Here is a 9,096-nt window from a genome sequence, read left to right as displayed (position 1 = left end):
AAAAAAAAATGAGGCTCAAGATTGCTTGACAGAATTTTGCAAGACCAATGACTTCATTAAAAACACCTTTTTAAAAAGACAATTACATACATCATCCTCACCAGATGGAATACACAGAAATCAAATAGACTACATCTGTGAAAAGAGAAAGTGGGAAAGCACCGTATCATCAGTCCAAACAAGCCAGGGGCAGACTGTGGAACAGATCAATTGCTCAAATAAAAGGTCAGGATAAAGCTGAAGAAAATTAAAGTAAGTCCTAGAGAACCAAAATATGACATTGAGTACATCCTCCTGAATTTAGAGATCATCTCAAGAACTGATGTGATGCACTGGACACTAATGACCAAATACTAGAAAAGTTGTGGGGTAACATGAAGAACATCAGACAAGAAGAAAGCAAAACACTATTAAGAACATACAAAACAAGGAAAAGGCCGAAATGGATGTCAGAAGAGACTCTGAAACTTGCTCTCCAGCATAGAGAAGGTAAAGTAAGTGGAAGAAATAAGGAGGTAAAGAGTTGAACAGAAAATTTGTAAGGGCAGTTCAAGGAGACAAGTTAAGTATTACACTGAAATGTTTATTAAAAGGAACACCCTCAGTATTTCTCAATACTGGGGGAGGGGAAGAGGAATCAAGCCTCAACCTGCAATATTGATGGGCGCTATTGGACAAAGCACTGTACCACAATTTTGGTTCGGATCACAAGGTGGTTGTTCAAACTCACCAGCCACTCCTTGGTAGCCCTATATAGGATCGCTATGAGTCAGAATTGATTTGATGACACTTAACAATAACAACAATGGAAAAAAATATTGAATGATGCAGAAAGCATCAAAAGAAGATGGCAGGAATATAGAATGATACTGTATCAAAAAACAAATGGGCGATGTTCAATCATTTAAAGAGGCAGCATATGACAAAGAGCCAGTGGTACTGAAGGAAAAAGTCCAAGGTGCATTGAAGGCATTGGCAAAGAATAAGGCTCTGGGAATCGAAATAAAAACTTAAATCTTTTAACAAACTGATGTAGCACTGGAGGCACTCAGTCATCTATGCCAAGGAATTTGGAAGAAAACTACCTGGTGAATGGGTAGGAAGATATTCACATTTGTGCCCATTCCAAAGAGAGGTGACCCAACTGAATGTGAAATCACTGGACAATATGATTAATATCACATACAAGTAAAATGTTGTTAAAGGTAATGATAAAACTAATGCAACCATATACTGACAGTAAACTGGCAGAGGTTCAAGCTGGATGCAAATGAGGGCATGGATCAAGAGATCTCATTGCTAACATTAGATGGATCATGAGTGAGAGCAGAAAATATCAGACAGATGTTTACCTGTGCTTTATTGAGTACGTAAAGGCTTTCAACTTTGTGGATCATGACAAGCTATGGACAACATTGCGAATAATGGGTATTCCAGGACACTTAAGTTCGCTCATGAGGAACCTGTACATAGACCAAAAGGAAGTTGTTTGAACAAAACAAGGGGGAATGCTGAATGGTTTAAAATCAAGAAACAAGTGTACCAGGGTTGTATTCTTTCACCATACTTATTCAATCTGTATGCTGAGCAAATAATCCAAGAAGTTGGATTATATGGAGAAGAATTTGTCATCAAAATCGGAGGAAGACTCATTAACAACCTACAATATGCAGATGAAATAAACTTGCTTGCTGAAAGCCAAGAAGACCTAAAATACTTACTGATGAAGATCAAAGACCACAGTATTCAGTAGGGGTTGCACATTAATGTAAAGAAAACAAAACTCCTCACTGCTAGAAACAACTGAAGAAAACATTGTAGAAAAGAAAAAGATTGTATACAAGATGGAAGTTGTCGAAGTTTTCATTTTATTTGAATCCACCATCAACATTGATAGAAGCAGCAGCCAAAAAAAAAAAAAAAAATCAAACAATGTATTCCACTAGGCAAATCTGCTGCATAAGAACGTCAGTTTGAGAACTAAGGTGCACTGGACCGAAGCCATGGTATTTTCGATAGCTTCATATGCATGTGAAAGTTGAACAGTGAATAAGGTAACCTGTAGAAGAATTGATGCATTTGAGTTATGGAATTGGAGAAGTACATTAAAAGTATCATGGGCTGCCAGAAGAACAAACAGATCTTTGTTGCAAAAAGTACAGCCAGAATGCTACAGAGAAGCCAGGATGGCTAGACTTGGTCTCAGGATAAAACAATTTTGAGGACAGTGCAGGGCAGGATCTTTCTGTTGTGTATAGGGTCACTGTGAATTCCAACTGACTTGATGGCACCTACCAAAACAACTAGCAGTGCTGTGAGCCTGCAGCGGCCTCTAGCCTGGCACCTGACCTATGGCTTTTTTTTTCTTTCATCTTGCATGTTTTTTTATTATATATATATATAGATAGATATAGATATATATACACATACACACAGATCTGTCTTATGTACAATCAATCATTGGTTCTTTCAAATCATCATACCAAAGGCAATCTAATGGTAATCTTCCAAAACCAAATTCAGGTAAAAGTTGGAGTTTGTATGTACTCAGCAGACAGTTGACCGTGTGTGACTGCAACACACACAATTCAAGATCACCACCACCATGTGACTCGCTTGAAGCGGTAAAGTGTTCTGGAAGACTGCATGGGATCCAGAGCACTACACAGTGTATTTCACCTACATCACAGCCACAGGGGACATCCCGGCAGACAGAGAGCGAATCTCAGCGCTCTTTCAAGTGCAGCGTGAGGGGTTTCTGAACATCTGGGGGGTGGCACAGCTGATGGGCTGTGCTGGCAGGTCAGCCCCGGATCATTTCTTCTCCACCTCACCTTTCTTGGGTTCCTGTTTCAGTTTGTAATCAGCCAGCGGGGCCTTGATGGCGTCCTCAGCCAGCATGGAGCCATGCAGCTTAACCGTAGGCAGGCAGAGTTCCTTGGCTTCTTCAACCGTTTTCCCTTTCATCCCCTCAGTGGCTAACGAGCTGGATACAATTGCAAAACTACAGCCAAATGTTTTAAACCCGGCTTCCACAGGCTTCCCCTGTCATCCACTTAGATCTGCAATTTCATTACATAACCACAAAACGGAGTTCCACCCCCTCTCCCCAATCCAGTTCCAACATTTTTAGATACCTTGTCAAGGGATCCCACGTTTCTGGGATTTTCAAAATGATCAACAACTTTCAAGTGATAGAGCCGAGTCCCCAGCAGGCAGGCATGCATGGGCTTTGGGGAAGCAGGGCCGATGCCACCCGCCGGCAGACTGCCCGCTCCAACCGCCGCCATCTTGCAGGGTCCTGATTTATGGATTTTGAGTTTGTCATCCAGCAAAGTTCTTCAATCCATCTCCGGAGTCATAGATTTTGGATTTGCAGATCCCAACAATCGCATGAGTCATTTCCTTAAACTAAATTTCTATCTATCTGTATTTATATAATTGTCTTAGTTTTTGAGTGCTGCTGTATAATGGAGTCCTGGTGTGGCACTGTGGGTTAATGCGCCACACTGCAAAGCCCTTTGAACTGCAAGGTTTGCAGTTTAAACTCACCAGCGTCTCCTCAAAAGCCCTATACAGGGTAACTACGGGTTGGAACCAACTCCACGGCACTTAACATAATGGAAATACCACAAATGGGTGGCTGTACCAAACAATTTCCTCAAAGTTTGTTGTTGTTAAGTGCCATGGAATCAGTTCCGACCCACAGCGACCCTGTACAGGGTTTCCCAGGGTGTAAATCTTTACAAGAGTAGAAAGCCTCATCTTTCTCCTGTGAAGCGGCTGGTAGTTTCAAACCGCTGACCTTAAGGTTCGCAGCCCGATTCGTAACCACAACGCTACCAGAGCTGAATCCAGGCCTTCTAGTCTCAGGGAAGGCTTTCTCTGTGTTGGCTCTGGAGGAAGGTCTAGGTCTCAACTTAAGCTTCTGCTTCTGGGTGGTCTTCATGTGGCATGGCATCCACGTGAAGACCACCCATGGTTAATATACCTTTTTTTTGTAAGAGACTGACTCAAGACAAACTGTATACTAATCCAGTCTCATTAACATAACAAAGTCACCCTTTACTCCTATGAGAGTCTAACCACAGGCACAGAGAATCACATATTGGGGGTGGTGGTGGAATACAATTCAATCCATTATAACACATTTCACTGATTTTGCTCTAGGGAATCAAACTAAGACACCTGTAATTAAAAAAACTGGTATCAGCATTATGGAACAAAAGTCTGTCACAGAGTAACAGTAGTGAATTCGCAGTAAGAGTGTGTTGGCAGTGGTGCTGGTGGGGATACGGGGTACTGGCCAGAAAGAAGCCAGCTGAGCCCATGAGGAATCTCAGCTGCATCAAGAGTTTTTCCTCATTTTCTATTGTTTCTTTTTGTATGTATTTGTTTGGTTTTTGAACAACTAGGTTCATGTCTTCCAGCCTGAAAAGCAAGAGAAGTAAAAGTCCCAGGAATGGTTTAACTCATAAGAACATGAGCCTCTGAAGATTTGCTACTCAGTTCTACAAAAGGGACTAGATGTTCCAATATAAAATAAGAACTTTCTAATACACATGCACTAATATCCTATATATTAGGTATTCACAAGGACTGACAGAGGCATTTCTGGGTTTAGAAACCACTATACTGGTCATCTTAAAAGGCTTTTCAGCTCTAGAGTTCTCTCTCAACATGCTTATCCTGCAATTCTCACTAAAGTAAATTTAAGCAATAGTATCATCTCATCTGCCTAGTATTTGTTCCAGAGAACACTAAATTCTAAGCCATTGTAGGAAGAATTAAGCACAATAATTAAGCACTCAGCTGATAACCAAAAGGTCAACTGTTGCAGCCCACCAGTCATTCTGTGAGAGAAAGCTCTGACAGCTCGCTTCTGTAAATATTTATAGTCTTGAAAACTCTATGGGGGCAATTCTATTCTGTCCGGTAGGGTTACTATGAGTTGGAATCAACTCGATGGCACTAGTTTGTGTGTTGTTGTTTTTTTCTGTTGTTTGTTGGTTTGTTTGCAAGAATATGCTATACAATCTATTGGGGAGGGATTGAACTGGCTAAGGTAGAAGGATGAAGAATACAGCGAAAAGAGAAAGCCTCAGTTTAACATGTATTCCAAACAGCCATGGTACCAATTGAGCAGTAATCTTACAGCCAAATTGGATATCAAATTTATCACTTTCAGTCTAACTCCACTTTTACTACTAATCTTGGCCCATGTCATCTCAGGTTTCATAATGTATCTACTGAAGAACATTTTAGTCACAAATTGTAAAATGTTGTTTCCTAATCTACCACCATTGGAGTCATGCTATGGCCCTATAAGATTAGCACTGGATTGCTAACCACCAAGCAGATGGTTCAAACCCACCAGCTGCTCCTTGTAAATGCAATGAGTCAGAAGCAACTCGATGGCATTTAACAACAACAACAATCTACCACCACAGCTATAGTTTTGGTTCTGTTATAAAATTTTAAGTTTTTAAAATCAAATCAGTAGCAGTAGCATATAGCAACAACTGCATAGGGCAGGATGAGGCAATATTTCCTTCTGTTGTACACAGGGATGCTATGAGTTGGAACTGACTCGACGGCACCCAACAACAATAAGCCTTAACTTTTGAACAATTAGTAATTTCGTTCTATTAAATTGAGTATTAATTTAATCGGTATTCCTGACACCATGTAGAGATTACAGCAGAAAATCAAATTCTTCAGAATGTGTTCCTCCTTTTACTTACTACCAATAGGAGGATCCTTTCCTTTCCCTTCTCCAGTGATTCATCAACATAGCAGAATGTTTCTAACTTACTTCTGACTCCCAAAATAAATTCCAGTTGGCAACAGGCAGCAGAGCAGAGTCAGGTAGGACAGGCTCCGTGGGGGAGGGGCTGAAAACCCAGAGACCAGCTCTCATGAAACTGCACCAGCGCTCTGTATCTAGCATAAGGGTCAGGGCTTCAGTTTCCCACAACCGCCAGTGGAAAAATCACAGTTTAAAGAAAAACATTGAGATTTAGAAATCGGTCAAGACACAGGACTCCTGTTGCTGCCATCCTACCCCTGCAGAAATCAGAAGGTGGGACTACAGCCAGACCAGCACTGGGAACCAGCGCTGAAAGTGGCACCGTGCCATTTGCAAAAGGGGGTGTGGGGGGATTCTACACACTTTTTTCCTCCTCTTCCCTGTCAGGCCTTCTTTGCCCAGCCCAAATGCCTTCATGTGGGTGGGTACACACCCCCAAAAAAAAGCCCAGCATTGAGACCACAGCTTTTCCACGGCACAGATAGAAAGAGCCCCATTGGTCCAAGGGCAAATTCTTTGGCTGCTGCTTTTGACTTCTGTCTGTGGGTCCCAGCCCTAAAGTTAACTTGTATAGGATCATTAACCCCTGCCTACCCAGCAAGCAAAAGAGCACATTTGGCCACACTGACAAACCATATGAAAAATCTGTAAAACCCCAACATAAAAAGGCACAACTATTTCAAGAATTATCTGTGCACATGCAGATACTTAACTGGCCTTCAGGGACAAAAATAGTAGACAATCTTTCTCCCATTAACTTCTCAATATCTATCTGCACACCTCTACGGTGGTGACTACAGGAGGGGCCTGAGCGAGTGGAGGGGCCTGAGTGAGTGGACACCCCCACCCACTACTGCAGGCTTCTGCAGTGCACACACACTGCCTGTGTAGAAAGGTGACTGGAAAGTCAGCCACAGTTTTATTTTTGTTTCAAAGTGGAGGTTCTTGTCTCTGCTTTTATATTGATTCTGCTTTTGGTCCTTTTGATGACATATTTTTCCTGGAGGGGGAGCTTTTTCTCCCTATGTTACCCAACAAGAGTCAGCAACTGTGGCCATATAGCCAAGCTACAAACATATCCCATACTAGTCCACCATTGAGACAAGAGCCAATAACAGCTGCTAAACATTACATGCGAAAAGGGAAGCCTATCTCCTGATCATATCCGTCAGGAGACACCCAGTAAGCTTAATAACAAAACAACAAACATCCACTTAAGCATTTAAAAGCCTACATAATTACTGGAAGTGACAAACAAAACATCTCCAACACAACAAACGATCTCAAAACATGTCCAAAACCAGAAAAGAGTAATTGAGAGAAATGCACTGGAGACAAACAAAGGCTCACCAGAAGAGGAAGAGCAGGTTTTGGATTAGCCTGAGAAGGAATTCAGAAGAATAATATAGAAACAAATTCAAATGCTCTGAAAAGGGGTGGAGGCAAACAAGGAAAAATCACAGTATAAAGAAAAACATTTTTTTTTTCTACTACAAGAACAATCAAACAAGATCAATATAGCACTGGAAACAATTCAAAACCTGAAAAAAGAGGTCCAGATGATTGATAATAATGAAATATCAGAAATGGGCAATATACTGAAAGGGGAAAGAAGCAGAACTGAAGAGATGGAAGACAGAACCAGTGAGCTGGAAGACAAATCTCTCAATACTGCTAAGACAGAAGAGCAAGCAGAAATAAGGATAAAAAAATCTGGAGAGTCTAAGATTCATGCTGGATACCATGAAGAAGAACAACTTAAATTTACTGGCATGCCGGAACAGGAAGAATCAGGGAAGTCCAGAGAGGAAGAAAATTTCCCTAACATCTTGAAAGATGAAACAATAAACATTCAAAAAGCCAAACGTACCCCAGGAAGATAGACCCCAAAAGAAAGTCACCAAGACACATAATAATCCAAAATCAAAGCTCTCCAAAAATCAAAGACAAGGAGAGAATCCTAAAAGCATCCAGGGAGAAGAGAAATGTTACTTTACAAAACAAGCAAATCAGATTAAGCTCTGACTATTCAGCAGAAACCATGCAGTAAAGAAGGCAATGTGGAGACATACACAAAATCCTAAAATAATTGTCTATCCAGCAAAATTGTCTATCCAGCAAAACTGTCAATCATATATGATGGTGCAATCGAAACATTCCAGGATAAACAGAAGCTAGGAGATTTTGTCAAAGCTAATCTAGCACTTCAAAACATCCTAAAGGGAGTTATTTGGACTGAAAACCAACAAGAACTGACAACAACCAAAGATTGATAGGCATGGCAACATCACCTGAAACTCAGATGACGGATAGCAGAATCCAGAACAGACCAAAATTACAACAATGAACTCAAAGGAGCTGGGAGGTCAACCAACTATCAAAGTAATAACAATGTCAAAGAAAGGGAAAATGTAGGAACAGAGATCCAGGTGGTGAGGAGGTCAGGTAGATTACAGGATATAAAAGACTGTCTTAAATGGAGGTAAAAGTTAATAGACTATAAGGTAACCCCAAAGAAAGTTAATGAACAACTTACCATGAAAATAAACTTCTAAGCATAACAGGCAATCATGAAAACTAAGAAGAAACTGATAAGAAATAGCACAAAAAACACAAACCCAACACAAGAAGGCATGCAGAACAAAAGAACGAACAGCACTACCCAAAAAGTAACATAATGGCAACAGGTAATTCATACCTAGCAATAATTAAATGGAATGTCAATGGATGAAATGCACCAGGGAAGAGACAGAGAGTGGCAGAATGGATAAGAAAACAAGACATTTCAATATGATGCCTGCAAGAGAAACACTTTACACACAAAGACAAAAACAGACTAAAAGTTAAAGGATGGAAAAAAATATTCCAAGCTAACTCCAACAATAAACAAGCAGGAATGGCAACACTAATCTCTGATAAAGTACACTTTAAGACAAAAGCCAGTGTAAGAGATAAAGAAGGACACTATCTCATAATCAAAGGGTCAATTAAGCAAGACGACGTAACCATAATATCTATGCTCCCAATGAGAGAGCACCAAGATATATGAAGCAAACCTTATTAGAACTGAAGAAAGAAATAGATAAATCTACAATTATAAGGGGAGATTTTAATATGCCACTTTCGAAAAGTGACAGAACAACCAGAAAGAAACTCAGCAAAGTTACAGAGCAACTAAACACAATCAACCAACTTAACCTCATAGATGTGTACAGGGCATTCAACCCAACAACAGGACAATATACATTCTTCTCCAGTGTACATGGAACATTCTCCAGAATTGACCA

General features: G+C 40.5%; 1 protein-coding gene and 1 pseudogene across 2 annotated transcripts in view; both read right to left on the bottom strand.

Annotated features, from left to right (window-relative positions):
* Positions 1-9,096, bottom strand: part of OSBPL10 (oxysterol binding protein-like 10) — a 528,798-nt gene that overhangs the window by 315,325 nt on the left and 204,377 nt on the right. The gene's annotated exons all lie outside the window — the stretch shown is intronic.
* LOC102817081 lies at positions 2,815-3,290 on the bottom strand (annotated as a pseudogene).

This window comes from Chrysochloris asiatica, unplaced genomic scaffold, assembly GCF_000296735.1.
Source record: "Chrysochloris asiatica unplaced genomic scaffold, ChrAsi1.0 scaffold00030, whole genome shotgun sequence".
NCBI lineage: Eukaryota > Metazoa > Chordata > Mammalia > Afrosoricida > Chrysochloridae > Chrysochloris > Chrysochloris asiatica.
The sequence above is the reverse complement of the archived record's forward strand: the minus strand, read 5'-3'. Positions and strand labels throughout refer to the sequence as shown.